We start from the raw sequence: 21537 nt of genomic DNA on the forward strand, positions 1-21537 counted from the left end.
GGTGGATCTAAAAATTGATGTACAAACAAGTCCAGGTACTGCTGGGGTGTGGGAATGTTTTAAAATGAGGTTCCAAATCTCACCTCTTGATTAATTGGAGAATGCTTTTTCCAGGTTTTTCACATTTCATTCTGGATTGTAAATATTTGTTGAATGAATGAAAGGACAGATGGTCAGGGTGAGTCCATGAGAGAGGAGCTACAATTTATACATTGATTCGAACCCACATCTCTCAATTTTCTCAAAGAAATGATGATGAGATTTTTTTACCCAGAGAAACAAATGAGCATGTGAATTGTACAGGCGACCAAAAGCTCAGCACCAACAAATTCCAAGTCCAGACCAGGAATTGGTCTGTAAGATCTAGAGCACAGAAGGAAGCCCGAAGCCTAGCATGGCCAACTTAGCGATAAATGCCAGAGAATGTCAAACAGCTCTCTACCTTGTCCTGTAGCCCTCGCTGCTTACATGAGGAAGAAGGTCAAGAAAATAAGCAAACAGAATCTAATTGAATCTTCTACTTTGGAAGGCTCAGCAGATCCAACCATGCTGGCCATGAAGACAATGCTTCAGATCATGTCGTGTGTTCTTTCACTTGACCATAAACTCTAACCCTGCAGCATTTATAATCAGTGAGGGCAAGCACCTGAACTTAGGATCAGACAAAAGCACCCATTCCAAAAGGAGTTCCCCTGCAGAATACAGGGGGTTTCTCATTTTTAGACTAATTCTCCCACTAGCATAGAGTAAAAGTTTCTCATTTCTAACTTTCTTTCTGTTGATTTTACTACAAGACCCTTTATAAAAGGGAGAAAATAGAGAAGAAACTTATTTCAGAAGAAAAATTGCTCTATAACAAAAAGAAAGACACATAAACACACACAAACGGTAAACTCCAAGGTTTTTTGGTAATGTATTTTTTCCTCTTTATATTGGGTAATGGGTATACTACTGAAGACAAAAGAAAAACAATAAAAGCAATATACTTGAAGTATGTTTTTAAGCTTTTATAAAATGTCCAGCTCCAAAGGAGTAGAAATGAATTTTAGCTAAATTTGATACTTTACACAAACTGCATTCAACATGTGACATAAAAACTAAACCTTCTGGGCTTCCCTGGTGGCGCAGTGGTTGAGAGTCCGCCTGCTGATGCAGGGGACATGGGTTCATGCCCCGGTCCAGAAAGATCCCACATGCCGCGGAGCGGCTGGGCCCGTGAGCCGTGGCCGCTGAGCCTGCGCGTCCGGAGCCTGTGCTCCGCAACGGGAGAGGCCACAACAGTGAGAGGCCCGCGTAGCGCAAAAAAAAAACCAAAAAACAAACCCTAAACCTTCACACAAAATGTCCATGTAGTCCGATATGCAATAATATGGGCCAATATCACATCAATGATTTCCTCATAAGTTTTTTAGAGTTCTATTATTTAAATAGGTAAGGTGTTATATCCAAGAGGGAAAGAAAAAAAGAGCTAGAGATTTCTCTTTTTACTCTGGAAGAGATATACTTTGCTTCAACACTTCCTACTCACTTAAATGACTCAAAATATTTATATGTCATTTTCTCATCCACATAATCATCAGAGATGTATATAAAGAAAAAATTTAACAGTATCCTATCCTCAGTAGGGATATGTCTACTCTTGAAGCTGATGTGGTATGGGAAGAGACTCATAAATTTGTCAAGAGGAGTAAAGGAGACAGAGCAAACATTTCACTCACAATGTCTAAATATTCGAGATCAAACACGTATGAATGGAGCAAATCAGGTGTACCAGTGTCTGCATGTGTGTGCATAAATGAAAACATGTGAATATGTATACACACTTCACCAATTACCTCAAACCTTAAAGGTGAGTTTCTATCCCCAGAGTGGCATATTGTTAACCTGAAAAAAACTGAATGAACATTCAGTTCAGTAAGGAATTAGATATGGTCCATAACCACACCTCCCACATCTCTGTAACTTCTTAAACTGTTTCACAAACAGGTCTCCAAAATCTTCTATTTGCTCTCATATGAGCCAGTGGTCATTGGGTCTGAGATATATATAGTTCCAAAGGTAAAAAGCTGAAGAACCGAGTCTTACCAAGAAAGGAAGTATTGCTCAGCTTGAATTTCCTCCTCCTCCTCCTGCAAATTGAAATTCTTGCTCTAATCAGGGTATTTCCAAATGCATATGAAATGGACCACAAGGAAGAGGAAATTAAGCATCACAGGATCTGTTTTAGGCTCATAATGAGACCTACAAAGGTTTCTAGGACCCAGACAGTGATCACCTTGCTAGAATATATTTGCTCTTATTGAAACACATTTTCTTGTAACTAGTTGCAATAAAATTAATAGAACTAAAATGGTCATCTTTCTGTTTTCCTTTGCCCTCCTTTTTTCCCATCCTCTCTCCCTCCCTCTCTCTCTTTCTCTTAAGCTTGGAGAGTTATAGAAGATGGGGTTGCTTTGGCTACCATTAAATTAATCTCACCTCATATTCTTTCACAAGTATAAAATTAATTCTGAGTGATTCTGATTAGAGCAACTGTACCCTATCCCTGATTAAGCCTAATTACAACTGGATGCAGGGTCCCCGCCATTGTTGTATGTAAGTAATAGAGCCTGAATTTCAGCCAGCAATGTCTTGTTAATGAATAGGACTGATGAGAGGCCTGCACATTGTCTCCAGTGACCTCTTCTGCATCATAGAGAGCAAACTGCACTGATAAACACACTGAGATGGTTATTATCCATTATTCAGTTTTACAATCAGCGAACACCTGGCACAGCGGCAGCCAGTCACTCTTTACTTCCCATCCGTATCTATGGGGGCCCCAAACCGACACAATATAGCATGCCAATTTCCCTTTATCAGAGGAAAGAAGTTATGAAGAAAGGGCTGGGGGACCCTGAGAAAGGTGCTCTTGCTCTTTTTACATCTCCTTGCTCTTTGCAAGGAACAGATATTGGCAGCAGTTGCCAATTGCTCTTTTATGTTAAGAAGGACTTACAGGGCTTCCCTGGTGGCGTATTGGTTGAGAATCCACCTGCCGATGCAGGGGACACGGGTTCGAGCCCTGGTCCGGGAAGATCCCACATGCCGCGGAGCAACTAAGCCCGTGTGCCACAACTACTGAGCCTGCGCTCTAGAGCCCAAGAGCCACAACTACTGAAGCCCACGTGCCACAACTACTGAAGCCCACGTGCCTAGAGCCCGTGCTCCACAACAAGAGAAGCAACTGCAATGAGAAGCCCACGCACCACAACAAAGAGTAGCCCCCACTCGCCGCAACTAGAGAAAGCCCGCGCAGCAACAAAGACCCAACACAGCCAAAAATAAATAAATAAATTTATAAAAAAAGGAAGGACTTACAGACCAAAGAGCTACCACCAGCTCCTGAAGCCTGGTATGCTTCCAGATTAACAAAGCAATGAGGCGTTCAAAGAACGAAGAAATGCATCGTTGCCGTCTTTGAACCTATAGGAAAGGAAAATCTGTTGCATTTTGCTTAGTCTTGGCTACTCATGGACTTTCAATTAATCTAGTTCTCTTCTGATTTTATAAATCTTTATTTCAAGCCTTCAACTTACTTTAAGGAAGGAGACTGCCTGCCTTTGGTGGCAATATATTTCATATTTTTTTTATCTTTGCATGATCATAGTGAATTTATGATCATTCTATTGCATGAAAAAGTTCCAGTAGAGTTTTTTTCAGCAATGGTTAATAAGAAAGTTTTGAGTCTACAGGACAGAGAATCTCTATTTTCTGGACAGCACTAGGTACATTTTCTATATCCCAGCAACTTCAGAGGTTGGGGAGGATGCTGGGGGAATGAGAAAGAAAGGGATCACAGGGTATTGGCGTGTGTGGCCTCAGAGCCTTAGTGCACAGTTTTGCCAGTTTGAAGATTCTAAAGTCAACTTAAACTGGGGGATCTCAGCAGTCTCTGGAAAAATTGGCTTGTGCCATCCAAACTCACCAAAGAACAAACTGGAATCAGAAAGGCAGTTTAGATAAACATATGAAGATGATATTTTGGGTTCACAGTTTCTCAACTAGAAACAGGCCCACAAATTTAAAGGCAGTGGTGATGGGCCTCTGCACCCAGTGGCTGGTTTGAAAATGACAGCACAGCCATATACAGCTCCCTCTCCAGCAAGAGCTCAAACCTTACACACATTTTTCTCAACACCTCTTTCCAGCACCAAAACAAAACAAAACAAAACAAAACAAAGCAAAACAACACAAAACAGAAACAGATACTTTTTCTTCAAAGAAGTGGTGAAGGTACTTCAATTTTACAATTAAGAGGATAAAAGAAGACACATTTTGCCAAAGCTCAAGTTGGCACCTGGACATTTCCTCAAGTTTATACAAATGTGAGTGACTTAGTCAGGCAAGGTCAATGACTGTAGACTCCATGCCATTACATTGTCGTACTGTTGTTATTTTTCAAAAGCCCTAGAAGTTAAGAGGAAGCACATAATGCCAATGTGTTTAGTGTACCTCTAAGGGTCAGATCATGCTGACATCACGGAATCAAGCCCTTCTCAACACTGTTCTTTTGTCCCACCATCAGAAAGGGACCCATGAGAAGCATGAAAATATGAATCAAGAAGAATGTAACTTTCCTAAGGTAAAATGGCTACATTTTGTCCATACAAATGTCATTTTCAAACACACTTGGATAGAATGACCACTTTGTCATTCTATGTTTGGTTTTGTTTTTTTTTTGGGGGGGGCTTGCAGTCCTATCACAGTTCTCACAGAAATGCTTGGCCAAAAAAGATGCCTTATAAACTGAAATCAGATTGCCCAAAATCAAAACAGTGAGAATTAAATCTCACACTTCTTGATTCTCAGGGCAGTCAGGTCAAGGCCCTTCAGAAAGGGGCGTTTTGTAGCAGATGAGATAAGAGGAGAAGGCAATGCTGGTCATCAGACTTACTTTACTCACATCTGTTTTTTACTCACTGACCAAAGACCTCTTGCCTTCATGGCCACTGGTATCTCTTGGAATAGGGTCCCCAACAAGAGAAAAGCAAGTCATGGAACCGCAGGTCAGAAACAGACCTTAAATCATGAAGCAAGATTACTGAGTAGGCCTGGCCTTGCTGCTTCCACCTGTGCGTTTGTGCACATGTGTGTGTGTGTGTGTGTGCTCATGGTAAAAGGGAAACACATATATAGATTTGACCTATTTATTAATTTGAAAAATACTTGTTGAGAGCCTGTCGTGTCTTTGGCACTATTATAGGTGCTGGGGATACAGCCATGAACAAATCAGCCAGAATCCTTGCACTATAGGAGTTTACATTGGTATGAAAATAAATGTGATAGATGTAAATAAAATATGAGGAATACAAACATACCGACGCATTAAAAGAATAAAACACCATCAAGTATTTTCATAGAACTAGTTTTAAAATTATAAGACCACATAACTGTGGAAAAACCTGAAATTAACTGAACAAAAATAATTACAAGTTATTTGTAATATTAACAAATATTACATCCATTGAAAATTTCATGGAGCCACCATTTTTCATCCATCAAATTAACAAAGCTGTTTTTCAAGAGTTTGGTGAGTTGAGCGCCCTCATATGCTGCTGGTGGTATAAAGTGTACAAGGCTTTCAGAAAGCAATTTGGCACCTTGTGTTAAGAACCTAAACTTTAAGGCTTCCCTGGTGGTGTGGTGGTTGAGAGTCCGCCTGCCAATGCAGGGGACATGGGTTCGTGCCCCGGTCCGGGAAGATCCCACATGCCGCGGAGCAGCTGGGCCCGTGAGCCATGGCCACTGACAGCCTGTGCGTCCGGAGCCTGTGCTCCACAATGGGAGAGGCCACAACAGTGAGTGGCCCACGTAAAAAAAAAAAAAAAAAAAAAAAAAAGAACCTAAACTTTAAATATGCATGGCCTTCTATTCAGTAATTCCTCTTAGAGCTATGGGTCTCAATCTTTTGTACACCTAAAAATCTCTGGAACTTTATTTAGAAAGTGGATTCCTGGGCCGTGACCTCAAACATTCAGATTCTGCAGGTCCAGGATGGGACTCCTGACATTTATATGTTATTCTGATGGAGGTGGTTAGGGTGTCACACTATAAGAAGAGCTCCTCTGGAAGGATCTATTCCAAGGCAGCAATCAGAAATATAGAGAAAAATTTATATGTAAAGCTTTTGATCTCAGCTCTTATTTGTAATGTTGATAAACTGTAAACAACCTAAATTGACACAAATAAGGAAATGGTAATAGTAATTATGATACATACTTACAAGAGATTATAGCCATTAAAAATGGGCTTCGAGGGATTTTTTTTTTTTTTTTTTTTTTTTTTTTTTTGCGGTACGCGGGCCTCTCACTGTTGTGGCCTCTCCCGTTGCGGAGCACAGGCTCCGGACGCGCAGGCTCAGCGGCCATGGCTCACGGGCCCAGCCGCTCCGCGGCATGTGGGATCTTCCCGGACCGGGGCACGAACCCGTGTCCCCTGCATCGGCAGGCGGACTCTCAACCACTGCGCCACCAGGGAAGCCCCGGGGGATATTTAATAATGTGGGAAGACGCTAAATGAGAGAAATCAAGATGCAAAATTATGCATACTGTATTTATGAAAAAAATTTTTTTTCCATATATATGAAAACAACTGCAAGGAAATATATCAAACTTTTAATAGTGGCTATGATTGGGTAGCAGGATTAGGAGAAATATTTATCTTCTATGTGTTGTTCTATATTGTCTGAATTGAAACAATGAGCAAATTACTTTCATAATCCAAAAACATATAAACTTAAAAAATAAATAAAGAAGTCATAAATCTCTTCTTTGCTTCTAGGCAGAAATACACCCAAATCATTCCACACATAGCTGCCTAGTCCAATGCTCCTTTTAGGCCCAATGAAGGAAATCTTCCAGAATTAGACAGCTGTCATTTATGTCCAGCTTTTGTTGCTCCTGTTGAAATTTAAATTTGCTTTCTCTTACTCTTCCTTCATGGAGTCCGAGACCAGCTGTTTGCTTACTTCCTTAAAGGGCTGCTCATAATGCCGCCCAAGCTAACTAGTGTCTATTTAAGTCCCAAAGTTCTGCTGAGAAGGAAATGTGTGAACTCTCACTGATCAGGAAGCGCTGGGGGAGAGGGCTAGTGAGTGTGAATGTGGTGAGTTCTGGTTTCTGGGAGAGGGTGACTGTAAGGGCTAAGGAAGGCATTTTCTAGATAAAGTTCTCTATTCAATAGACTCTTTGGGAAGCAATTAATCAATCAGTGAGTACCCTTTGAAAATATCTGCCTAAAATTCTTCCACAAGCACAAATTGCATGGCAATCCTATAAATCTTACAAAGCAATTATCAAAGAATGTTTCTTAAAAAAAAATAAAATGTAATGGCTAAGGCCTGACTTTCCTTGCAGGAATATACAATAAAAGCTACTATTGTGGGGGGAGTATCTTTCATCCATCATTTCTTCTTCCTTCCCACGGCACAGACCCTCTTCACCCCTTGTTGGGTAGGTCCAAACTAGTCTCCTGGGGCTCTGATTTTGGTTATCTCATTCTTTAACAGGTGGTTACAACTCTTGAAAGAAAAACTCATTTTACTCATCTACAAAATGGACCTAAAGTTAGATTTTACAAAGCATGTAGGGATTCAAGGAGCCTCCCCCCTTTCCAGTAACCAGCCTGTCTGTCCCTTCCCATTAAACACTTGTCTTAATCCCACTAATAATCTGTCTGTATTTATCTTCTTATGCAGGGCTTCAGTCCAGCATTTGGCACACAGAAGGCACCTAGCAAATTTTTATCAAAGGAATGGAAAAACTGGATGACTGGTTCCTTTGATGATGGTAAGCTCCCTTGTATATACTACTCATCCCTGTTCTACAAACAGAAGAAACTTACTCTATATTAGTCAGTTTAATTTTTCTGCCCTTGTATCCATTATTCACTCAATAACAACACATTTTTATTGGGCAAATCTGACATGTCAGGCACTGGGGAAAAAGCAGTGAGCAAAATAGACATAGTCCCTATTTTCATAGAGCTTACACTGTAGTGGGAGGCAAAGGAACAACTGAGCAATTAATTAATTGATTAGTTCATTTTTAAAATGTGCTTTGGGGTATAGATAAGCACTATGAGGAAAATAAAAGTTATGTGATAGAGACTGAGAACAAGGGCAACCACAGCTGGTCAGGGCAGGTCTCTCTGAGGAGGTGACGTTTGAACTAAGACCTAAGTGATGAGGCCCAGGAAACACTAATCCATATAGCTTTTCTACATTGGAAATTTTTTAATTGAGGTAAAATGTATACAGAGTAAAATGCATGCGCGTACTTAAGTTTATAATTTAATGAGTTTTACTAAAGGTATACACCTATGCAATCATCACCATTAGCATACAGAACATCTCCCTTACCCCAGAAAGTTCTTGTGCCCACTTGCCACTCATGGGAAGCATAGTCTCACCCCATGCTCAGAGGCATCCTCTGCTCTGATTTTTCTTTTTTTTTCTTTTTTTGCGGTACGTGGGCCTCTCACTGTGTGGCCTCTCCCGTTGTGGAGCACAGGCTCCGGACGTGCAGGCTCAGCAGCCATGGCTCACAGGCCCAGCCGCTCCGCAGCATGTGGGATCTTCCCGGACTGGGGCACGAACCTGCGTCCCCTGCATCGGCTGGCGGACCCTCAACCACTGCACCACCAGGGAAGCCCTGATTTTTTTTTATCATAGATTAGTTTTGCCTAAGATGGGCTTCCTCAGGTATAGCTCCTTGGATACAGTTCCTCTGGATCAGAAGATCTGTTATCTAATGTGACAAGTTATCTGCTTCCCAAACTCCCAACATACAATGCCAATGTAAGGATAAGATAAGCACAATAGACACTAAAGTTCAGAAGGAAGAGAGATGAGAGGCCCGTAGCACAATCTCTGGTCCATAGAAATTTGACACAACTATAAGACCCAGCGTGACTCTATGTGCCCTCCTGCCATTTCCCATCACATACTGGCTGCAAATGTTCATGGCCATCCTAGTGCAGAGCTTTACAATGGGTGTGTCAAAGAGTGAGCCATGAATGGAGGACCATGAGCTGCTGGACCTCTCAGACTTAGAGCAGTCTGGTCTAGGGGTCCTCAAAGGACAGCCCCAGGGGAGTGGGCTCTGTTGGGGTGGGAACTATGAGGGACACAAGAGACACTCAGAGTCCTTGTTCCACCACAATAGGATGGGAGAGACCAAGAAGATGCCCTACCATCCAGCTGTCTGTTTCAGCGTCTCACTGAGGCACACCTCTGCCATGATCAAGGGCTATTGCCACTGCTAGGGAAGGAGCAGGGCAAACATTCAGTAGGTCAAGGAAGGCTGAGCTGAGGTGCTGGCACACCAGCTTTAGGCATGGCCCCAATCTTTGTCTTCACATCTATCTTGTCCTTCTTCCCACTTGTGGCTACCATGCCCTCTTAGTTGTGTCCAAGCACTAACAGAGCTTCCTCATTATCCTGAAACACTTGCTATGATAAACTTCTATTGGGCTTGAAACCCACTCACATAATCACAAGAATTTCCAACATCACATTTGTCAATAAGAGCAAAAATGAGATGTTATATTCTTTAAACAGAGTTTCAACCATTATAAATTGTAGAATGGCTTTAAAAATAGATTGAACATTTTTAATCACTAGCTTTTACAAAGCTTTAATGGTGACAACCAAAATTTTGAAAAGATAGCCATTTTTTTTTTTTTTAAGTGTTGGGAATTCCCTAGCAATCCAGTGATTAGGACTCTCACTGCCAGGGCCGGGTTCAATCCCTGGTCGGGGAACTAAGATCCCACAAGCTGCGTAGTGCAGCCAAAAAAAAAAAAAGTGTTGATCAGGGTTTTCTCACAGATATTTTAAACTTATAACTTGATATTACAAAGTTATGTTCTTCTTCAGCAATAAAAAGGAATGAAGTACTGATACATGCTACAACATGGAAGAATCTTAAAAACGTTAAGCTAAGTGAAAGAAGTCAGACACAAAAGACCACATACTGTGTGATTCCATTTATATGAAATGTCGAGAATAGGCAAATCTATAGAGACAGAAGGTAGGTTAGTAGTCACCTAAGGCTGAGGGGTGGAGGGGACAAGGGTGACTGCTAGTGGGCATGGGGTTTCTTTGTAGGGGTGATGAAATGTTCTAGAATTGACTGTGGTGATGGTTGCACAACCCAGTGAATATACTAGAAACAACTGAATTGTACACTTTAAATGTGTGGTTTGTATGGTATGTGTACTCGTTTTCCTGTGGCTGTCATAACAAATCCACACACTTTGTGGCTTAAAACAACAAAAATGTGTACTCTCACAGCTCTGGAGGCAGGAAATCCAAAGTCAGTATCATGGGCTGAAATCAAGCCGTTGGCAGTGCCGTGTTCGCCCCCCACCCCCAGAGGATCCAAGAAGAGTTAATCCATCCCTTGCCTCCTCCAGCTTCACTCCAATTGGCCAACATCTTCAAATCTCTCTCTGTTCCATCTTCACGTGGCCTACAGTGTGTCAAATCTCCCTCCTATAAAGGTACATGTGACTGCGTTTAGAGCCTACTCTGATAATCCGGGATAATCTCCCCATTTCTAGATCCTTAACTTTATTACATTTGTAAAAACTCTGTTTCCATATAAGGTAACACTTACAGGTTCCAGGGATTAGAACCTAATGTCTTGGCAGGGGGTAAAAGGGGTCATTTTTCAGCCTACCACAGTATGTGAATTATACCTCAATAAAGCAATTTTTAAAAATACACAGGGTATAATTTATGAATAAATAAAATTTAGTATACAGAAGAAAAGCTATATCCATGTATAGATGCAAGGAGGCTTAAAAGACATATTGATCAATCGCAAATTTTGTTTTAATCTTGACTCAGACCAAAGGTAAAAAGACATTTTTGAGACAAATGAAGAAAATCAAGCATGGACTGGGTATTAGATAATGTTGGGAAATTATTTTAACTTATTTAAGGTCATAATGGTATCATGGTTGTTCTTTTAAGTCCTATCGGTTAGAGATTTTTTGTTTGTTTGTTTGTTTTGCGGTACGTGGGCCTCTCACTCTTGTGGCCTCTCCCGTTGTGGAGCACAGGCTCCCGACGTGCAGGCTCAGTGGCCATGGCTCACAGGCCCAGCCGCTCCGCGGCATGTGGGATCTTCCTGGACTGGGGCACGAACCCGTGTCCTCTGCATCGGCAGGCGGACTCTCAACCACTGCGCCACCAGGGAAGCCCTGTTAGAGATTTATACTGAAGTAATTTCAGATGAAATAAAATGATGCCTGGAATATGCTTTTAACGATTCTGGCAAAAAAAGGGAGGATGGAATAGAAATCTGAAAGTGTTGATAGCTGTTTAATCTAGGTCCTAGATATGTGATGGAGGGGAGTTGGTCATTATACTATTCTCTATTTATTTGTATGTTTGACATTTTTCCATAATAAAAGAAGTTACATTCATGGAAATAAGCTCAATTTTCTCATTTAAAAATTTGAACAGGTTTTATTTGGAAGTTTTAAACAAATACAATATATTCTCTAATACCATATACATACTTTTTTCATAATTCTATAACATAAAAAAGCTAATTTTTAAATAAACCTGATAGAAATGCTCTCAAATTCCCTCTGGTTTTACCCCTAATGCTCTTCAAATAATGTCATTTTTTTGTGTGCCATGATGTAAAAAGATTGGGAAGCTCTGCCCAGAGGAACTGATTTTGTGCAAAGAGCAGATAAATACAGGCTTTCAAAGTCCTCCATTTCCAAAAGCTCTCAGGGCTCCCTCTTCAGCACCTCTTTAAAGGGCTTTCAGAAAACAAAATGCTTGAGACTGAAACAGTCCCTGCAGCTGCAGCACGGGTTTCAAATGCCCACTATTCTGTAAGAGGATCCCTTTGTATGGTTTTTTGTTTCCCAGAGGAAAAGCTAAACCCACCCCAGTGTTTTCATAAACTGAAAATGAATGGCTTGAGGGCCACCGTTGAGTGGGACGGAAGATGACATTTGGCAGAGCTGGCCTCTGCGGGGCTTTGGTCCCCCCTAGACCTCAGTCAGCAACCTGCAGGGACGTGGCCATGAGAGAGGACTTCAGAGGTGGAGCTCTGGTCCTCGTGGGGCCGCCTAGCCTGGGGAGCAAGGTGCAAGGTGTTCAGGGTGGGAGCATTGTGGGCGCAGCCCCTTTGCCAGTATACAGTCAGGCCAGACAGGGTGCACTTCCTCTTGGAAGCCCCCAGGTGCGCCCCACAGCAAAGCTGCACATTGCTCTTCCTCTGGTGATTGAGTATATCCTTATCTCTGAATTTGGTTCGTTGGTTGTTTATTTAAATCTGTAATACACAGAGTAAAACATTCCAAAGAGAACAAAAAGATGTTCAGCAGAAACAGTCAATCTCTCAAGCTTATTTCTCCCAGAGGCAGCTAGCACTACCAGTTTCTTTTGCATCCTTCCAGAGATTTCTATACCTACACATATGTGTATACCCATATACATGCCCCATCTCCCCGAATGCTTACCGTACACTCTATTCCTACCACCTCATGCTTCTTACTTTTTTACCCTTAACTGTGTATTTTGGAGATTGTCATAGTTGTATATAAAGATATGTCTTGTCTTTTGTTTATTCAGTACTTTATAAGGCTGTATATTTCTTGGTATGGACATGCCACAATTTATCTAAGTAATTCCATAGTGGTGTATATTCGGGTTGTTTCCAGGGTCCTGCTATTCCAAACAAAGCCACAATAAATTTTGCACTCCCTCCAAGCTTTTATGCAAGACTACCCTAGTTGCCTTTCAAAGAAACACATATACGCAGTGCTGACATAAAAAGAGAAAGCAACAACAAAAATCTCCCTTCCAACACACAAAATTACTGTTAGAATCTGACCTGTTTTAACAGAAGTAGCTGCTCCCCTAACAGAATCAAAACAATGTGGTAAGGGGCCTGGCTGCAGAGCTGACTCTCCCTTCTCATAATTCCTACTCCCATCCCAACAGATAGCTTTGCAGACAAACCACTGAGGCCACAAGGTATAAGGCTTTCCATCAAGGATATGTTTTCCCTTCACCTCTGACCCCGAGCCAGTCCATAGAAAACCCAGCTCCATTGTCTGCAGCATTTCCTTCCCTAAAAACACCAGGGCTCTGCCTCTATTCCAGGCCAGCATTTCTCCCGCCAAACTGCTCCAACAGACTTTATACCTGCCTGGCAAAGGATGCAAATCAAGAAACTGCAAGCAAAGATCCTTTGACTGTAGAAACCAACTGGCAGAGGACAAAAGAACAGGAAAGAGCCTGCTTAAGGAGGGAAATAAGAGTTTGGGGCCAATACAAAAAAAAAAGGACCAGAAGTTCCTCTCAACAAAACAACCAGAAGAAACCTTGTCTAACAATCAGATAAACTCCTCCAACAGCAAGCAGGAATATCTCACGGCCAAAAAATGCTTAATTCATTGAGGGCAGATTTGAGAGAAAGTGGGCTTAAATTAGTAAAAAGCCAGGATGATAGACTATGAAAGGGATATAAAATGCAATCCTTGTGAACACTGAACTAGAGTAAGTTGCACCATCACAGAGCTGGCCTTGAGAAAATATGCTGTATATGAAAACCAGCATGTCTGAAGTCTTTACAAACAGTTTATCCTATCAAGCAGATTAAACATTCCCATATGAAATCCTGTATATTAATTTGGGCCACCAGACAGCTTTCCTGACCATTTCACATTAATTAACTCATGTTTCATATCTGAAAATGCATGTGGTTTTATTTTAACTCTTTGATATGGTAGGAAACTTCGAATTCCCTAAAGACAGCATCTTATTAGTTTGGGGGGATACTTTCTGTGTGAAAGAAAGGTAAGTACATATTGTGATCATGTGTAACTTACCGAGAGCCAAGGCACAGAGGCTGACCCAGCTGTTTTCCTAAAGGCTACTCAGGACAAGGGCTTTCTTATCAGACACTGCTGTCAGACTGGAGGCACTTTCCCCAGACTGCTCGTAGTTTAATTCATAGGAGATTATGCACTGGGCTCACTCCCAGAAGTTCAGGAACATGGAATGAGGTCATGTCCTCAGCACATGGGGTTCACACCAGCCCGCAGGGGAGGACAGGGAGGCAGCAGAGGGAAGGAACATCAGGACCTCAGAGGCCTGGGGCTCACACCTCTCAGAAGCCTCCTGAAATGGCAGAGCAAGTCCAGACCTGCCAGGCTTTGACTCACAATTAAAGTACCCAGAGCTGGCAGGAAACTTGCAGGTCAGTAATCCACTCCCAGCCCACCCTCGGAAGCCCAGTAAGGGTCATAGAGCTGGGTAGAGCAGAACTTGAGGTAAAACTCAGGTATCTTGGCCCCTGAGTTGTGCTTCTCAGACTTTAATGTGCATATCAATCACCTGGGGAGCTTGTTAAATGCTAACTGATTCAGCAGGCCTGGAGTAGAATCTAAAATTTTGCATTTCTAATAAGCTGCCCTCTGATGCCAATGTTGCCAGTGGAGAACTATGCTGAGTAGCACATCCTCACATCTCTATTCTCAACATTCCTCAATTACAGAAAAATCCAGAAAATAGTCCCTCTTGCACTGCCTAGGAACTGATTAAAGAAAGTCCTTTTCTTGATCTTTTATTTACCAAACCTATCTCAAACAAAGAAGTCTCGGCTTCAACCTTCTTATCCACTGGAGACCCCCCAAATTACTGCCCAGCCCTTAGTGGGAAGGGAAAAGGAAACCATAAGACCAATGATCCCATACTCTCTAGCAGGTGAATTTCAGATAAAGCAGTGGTTCTCAAAGTGTGGTCCCCACACCAAGAGCATCAGTGTCACATGGTATCTTATTAGAAATGCAAATTCAAAAATTCTAGGAGTGAGCTCAGCAATCTGAGGGTTTTTTTTAATTGAAGTATAGTTGATGTACAATATTATATAAGTTACAGGTGTACAATATAGTGATTCACAATTTTTAAAGGTTATATTCCATTTATAGTTATTACAAAATATTGGCTATATTCCCTGTGTTGTACAATATATCCTTGTAGCTTATTTTATACCTAATTGTTTGTACCTCTTAATCCCCCTACCTCTATCTTGCCCCTCCCTACTGGTAACCACTAGTTTGTTCTCTATATCTGTGAGTCTGTTTCTTTTTTGTTATATTCACTAGTTTGTTGTATTTTTTAGATTCCACATATAAGTGATATAATACAGTATTTGTCTTTCTCTATTTGACTTATTTCACTAAGCATAATACACTCCAGGTTCATCTATGTTGTTGCAAATGGAAAATTTTCATTCTTGTTTATAGCTGAGTAATATTCCATTGTGTGTGTGTGTGTGTGTGTGTGTGTGTGTGTGTCTGTGTATACCACGTCTTCTTTATCCGTTCATCTGTTGATGGACACTTAGGTTCCTTCCACATCTTGGCAATTGTATATAGTGCTGCTATGAACATTGGGGTGCATGTATATTTTTGAATTAGTGTTTTTGATTTTTCGGATATATACCCAGGAGTGGAAAGTAATCTGAGTTTTAACAAGCCTTCCAGGCAATTCTGATGCAGGCTTAAGTTTGAGAATCACTGAGATAAGACTCATGGCCAAAAGCAGCGTATCAGTACTCACAGCTTTGTATCCAAAATGAAATAAAATGCCCACAACACAATAATTCCCCAGTCCTAGGACATGGCCTACTTGAAGCAACAGATGACATATCATCATATCCTACACCAATTAATTTAGAGTACATTACTATATGATTGTAGGACCTGCACACAGCATCTCAAAGATTCCCAAAGAATCACAAAGACACTCAAATTTACTCCCTCAAGCAGGATCCCCCTCAAGCTTCCTGCCCTGCAGAAAAGCTCACCATAGTGTCCTGGAACCACAGGCATGGTCACCCTACCTCACATCCTGAAGGGAATGATTTATTTACCTGACTCTTTCAGGTAAGAAGACATTTTCTTGTCATGTTTCTCTCATGTATGTGTGTGTGTATGTGTGTGTGTACTCCTCGACTACACGTTTGAAAGAGACCATCTCAACCCATGTCTTGTCAGAAAGCCTGGGACGCCAACATGTTAAGCTGAGGCAACAGATCTGTGCCCTGATGCAATAATAATATGGAAATAAATATAATTCACAGCTTCTACCCTCCTGTGCACATCCCTCATTTTCTTTGAGAAAGTCTCATTAAAATGTTTGTTGTAATTTATAAAGCCAGCTCTAATAGGATAACATTTGCTTCTTTGTCTTGCATATGAAGCCATGATTCATCTGCATGCAATTCCGCCTTGTTTGTAACAACGTTGCCATGGCGACATTTTTCCTTTCAAGTACCAAGTAAATTGTGGAAGAGCACATACAACAGCATGGGCCTATAGGTAAATACTTCATTACTACCTACACAAACATTTCATTCGTTGTACCCACTCTCTCCTCTCTCCATAAACCCAGCTCCATTAAGATCCAATTTTTGAATTCTTCCCTCCCAAGGGCATATGAAGACCTTGCTCCACCAGAAGAGATACAAATCAAAGCGATTTGGGTTTGAATATTTTAAAATAATTTTCCTTTTTCCACGATTCTGTAGGGCTATATGTAACAGAAGTTTTAAAATCAAACAAGAAGTTAATAACCAAAGTCTTCTGCATCCGAATAGCAGAAATTCCTGCCTTCCATCTCCACACAAATAGCACAACTCTTAGACACCACAGCTGTACTTTGAGTCAATTTCATAGCAGTTTATACCTGATAAAGTTAATTCATATATAGGGACCCACAAAATGGAGGCCACCCCAGTGGTCCTGCCCATGTCACAAATCTATACCTAAAACAGCCTCATCTACAGGAAACACCTATCAAACACCAATTATTGATACAATCCTCCCACTCAGCTAGCTCACCTTATCCTAAAAACTAGGACCTGCTCAACTTATCAGGAAATACCCAACCTCCTAGCCAATCATGCCCTGTTTCCTTTTGCTTCTTCTAACACTACAAAACTCATTTTTGCCCAAAACCCCTCCACTGCTTGTTAGACACTTGTTAGACACTGTACTCCCCCAATCCATGGATTGTTTTCCCTTGAATAAAGAACATCGAACTTGTTACAAAATTGTATGTTTCATCATTTGATATGGCTTTATTGGGCATTTATGCACTTGTCTAAAAGCCTCATTAGCTTCAAGCCCCTTATGGGCAAGACGTCTCTTTTACCCGTCATCACCTCTCCTGTATCAACGGGCAAAATGGCTCCCAGACTACTGACCATGGACAGATGCGTTGGAATTGCCCCAGAGCTATCAAAAGTACAGAGTCCTGGGTGCTGTGCCTGGGGATTTTTATCCTGCATAGGTCTATAAAATGGTGATAATAACAGTTTTAACTCAGAGGACGATCGTGAGAATTACATGAGCTCAAAAATGCATATGAAGCCCATAGCCCTGGGCCTGGCCTTATAGGCAATTAAAAACTGAGAGCTATATTTATTGGTAATAAAATATTATTGGTGATATTATGGAAGACTAGAAGAGAGTCAGAATGAAGTCTGATGAATAGTTCCTGCTTGACATAAAGAACTCCTTGGAATGCATACCTTAAGACAGGACACTTCTAAGAGTGAAAGGGGTGCTATTAATAATTTTATCAGGACGATAGGCATAAACCAGAAGTTTCCTGGTAAAAAGGATGCACAGTGTTCTTACCAGTAATCCTCCTTTACACTTAATAACATACACCTGATTAGGTTCCCATGGATGGAGCTGGCTGCTTGATTAGGTGAACATCTGATTGTACCATTGCTTTGGATATGTTGCTGCAAACCTGATTTCCCACTCTGGGTTTTATACTCTGGAAAATGTATAGACTGTCACCAGCATAAAGTGTTAAGACAAAACTGAGTTAATTGCCTGCTGAGGTAAGAGAACATCAGCTCCGCACTGCTTTTTGTCTAGGGTACAGGACGGCAAGGTTGGAAGTTACCGAATATTAGAAGTTTAAAGTTTAAGGAGGGACTTGATTAGGATTGAGTGAGAATCATGATACAACAGTCCAGCATTGGTGGGAACAGCAACGTGAGCATTTGAAGAAAAGTTTCAGAGAATCTTAAGGTGCTTTCCATTGAAGCGTTGGTGGGTCTTTCAGGAAGTTCCTGTAATGAACAATCAACTTATCTGTCTGGGCTAGAGTCTCTTTGAACAGTAAAATGTTAAAGAGGACAGTGGAATAGTAAAGTCATGTGAATGTAGACAGTAAACCGTATGAGGGATAGTTAGTTCCAGTCTCAGTGTCCTGTTTGCTAGAAACCAATCTGCAACATGTATAGTCTTAACATTCCCACCTTTTATATGGTAATTCTATTCCCAAGGAGCTAAAGAAATAATCTGAACCTAGTACAAAGATTTATGTAATGAAGATGTTCATTATGAACTAAAATAATTTAATAGCCCTAAATTGGAAATAATCCAAATGTCCAATAGTAGGTAATAAATGTGGTATATAGAATTTCATGACGCCATCAAAAGTTTATGAAAAAATATAATAACATGTACTGTATTTGCTAAGAGAAAATAAGCCAAATTATAGACTCAAATAAACAAGGGAAAAAATTACTGAAAGAAAATATACCAGACATAGCAAATACACCAAAATGATACCTCTGGTGGTTAGTTTATAGACAGTTTAAATGTTCTTTTCAGTGTTTTATATATATATTTACAGGTATATTCTCTGTTAACATATTTTTTAATAGAGAATATATATTTTTAACAGAGAATGTATTGCTTTTATAATAAGAATGTTTTTGCACAAGCTGTAATATTATGACAGAAAAAATAGAAAATACAGGCAAGCACAAAAGACAAAAATGTAAATTAAAATTATCTGTAATCTGATCTCTCAGAGTTAATTGTATTTAACCTTGTGATGTGTATTCTACCACACATTTTTCTGTGTGAGAAAGCAAAGTAGCATTTTGCCTACTGCTATTATGAGATTGGGCGGGGGGGAAGCACTTTGACCTCTGAAACAAATAAAAATACAGAATCACTATCTAGCAACAGACCCCAAAATAGGTGAACCTTTTATCCCTTTCCTATATGCTACTGTAGGGAAGAAAAAAGTTTTCCTCAACCTCCTTTGGGTCCCTGGCTAGGTCAGAAAATTAAACTGACAAAGACAAATTAACAGGAGAAAAGCATACAAATGTATTTAATATAAGTTTTACGTGACACAGGAGCCTTCATAAGGAAATGAAGACCAAAGAAACAGTTAGACCTGAGTATTTTCATGCTAGGTTTGATGAAAAGTGGACAGTCGTGGAAGAACATGGTAGGTTAGAGAGTATGAGGTAAGTGTAGTAAGCTAGGGGAAATTTAGCAAGGCCTGTTGGTTAGGAGTCTTCTCAGCATCCCTTTGTCTTTTAAGATAAGGATGCTCCTTTCCTCTGCATTAGGGAAGACACCTCTCTCAGGAGGGTTTTATGACCTGTCTAAGAAGAGAAGGGCGGGGAGGAAAGGTCAGAGTGAACTTCCTGCTTCTGTTATTTTCTGAAACTCCTTCAGCTTAAAATATTCACTATGCTAAAGTGCCATATTTGGGGATAGTGTGTCCTGAATCTCATCACTATTGATTTCTAACAAAAATAACTTTATTCCTGCCTTTTGCAATGCTGACATCTACAAATATATGGTATTTCATGCAGATATGATAATTGTGTGAGAAAACTATCTTCCTACTGTGATTAGACTAACTGCAACCTTGGTAACATTGTGGGGATTTTCTTCAAATATCTGTCCTACTTTTTTATTCCGCGGGACAATTCTTCTAAAGTTTAAACTCCTTTGCAAAAATTTTGCAAATAAAATTTACCTTTCTTTATGTTTTTTTCTCGTTTTTCTTTCATGTACACCAAATAAATGTAAGTATTTAGGGGGAAAAAGGGCTATATCATAATCATTTTTTTCAATTAACAATATACCATGAATATATTTATATGCCTATAAATATAAAATAAAAGTGCCTTTTTAATGACTATAGTATTCCAATATTTGGCTATATCATCATTTACATAACCAGTGCCCTGCTGTTGGATTTTTATGTTTTGTGTTGTTGACAATATAATAAAATCTGAAAAAAACAGACATACATATATTTTGTGTCCTAATCTAGGATAAATTCCTTGTATCACACTTCTAACTATAAGGGTACATGTATTTTAATGTTTTTAACATATATTGCCAAGTTGCTCTTCAGAAAGATTGTACCCTTACAATTCTACCACCAATGAGTGAACATTTACCCAGCCCTCTCCCCAACACTAGGTATTAGTGCTTGTTTTATTACTGACCAATAAGGGAAAATAAAATGGTATTTCATTTAAGTATTTACTTATTTATTAGAATGTTAACTATTCATTTCTTAACTATCTTTTGGTAATATTTTATCTTATAAATTGAATAATTATAACTTTTTCCCATTTTCTTATTGAGAATTTATTCTTATTCTTATTTATTTGTAAGAGTTATTTATATTTTAAGGATATTTATTATGTGTTATATATTGTTACCACCCAGTTTTGTTTTATTTTTTCAAAATCTAATTTTAAATGTTTTGGGTAGGGGAATTCCCTGGTGGTCCAGTGGTTAGGACTCCATGCTCCCACTGCAGGGGGCGTGGGTTTGATCCCTGGTCAGGGAACTAAGATCCCACTTGATGTGCAGTGCAGCCGAAAAATAAATTAATTAAATTAAATTAATAAAATAAAATAAAATAAATGTTTTGGGTAGGTGGTGTTTGTTGTTATTAAAAAGAAGTTTTAAATCTATCCATCATTTCCTTTATGGCTTTCTGCCACTGATGTCATACTTGAAAAGATTTTACACCCTAAATTACAGGAATTTTCACTTACATTTTTCCTCTATGAGTTTCAAGATTTGTGAACTTCTAAATCTTTATCTAAATAACATATTAATACATAGCCTGCTTTTTCTTCAATATATCAGGCACAACTTTTATGTACTTCCTCATCTCTTGGCTGCCTCTTCACCTTGGCTACCATCACTGGCCAGTTCTACTTCTTGGAGCTAACTGGTCACTTGCCCTGGGAATGTCAGACTCTCCCCTATGACCACAGCTGCACAGGTACGCCATAGTTTCCAGCTCCTCCCTTCCCTTCAGGACTTAGATGAAACACCACACTGTAGAGTGTGGGATCTGGCATCTCTGGTAGCTTTCAAAGGGGCCAAATGATACAATCTGGATGTGCAGAGGGGTTAACTTCCATGGTGTGAACTTAGAGCAATGGGAAGTAGAGGTAGAAGGGATATGGGCAGAAAAATACCCTCTCCTTTCTCTTTCCCATAGATTGTTCCAATATATGGTTGGCTCCTTGTAGCCCATCTGGAAAAATCTTGCATGATGAGCGGACCTACCTACTGATCAACATGCTTGCCTCTTTGGATTGTCATGAAGTGACAACCAGACAGGTAATGCATCAGTTTACATCTACTGATGTCTTC

The sequence above is a fragment of the Mesoplodon mirus genome (assembly GCF_964341445.2).
Source record: "Mesoplodon mirus genome assembly, chromosome: 1".
NCBI lineage: Eukaryota > Metazoa > Chordata > Mammalia > Artiodactyla > Ziphiidae > Mesoplodon > Mesoplodon mirus.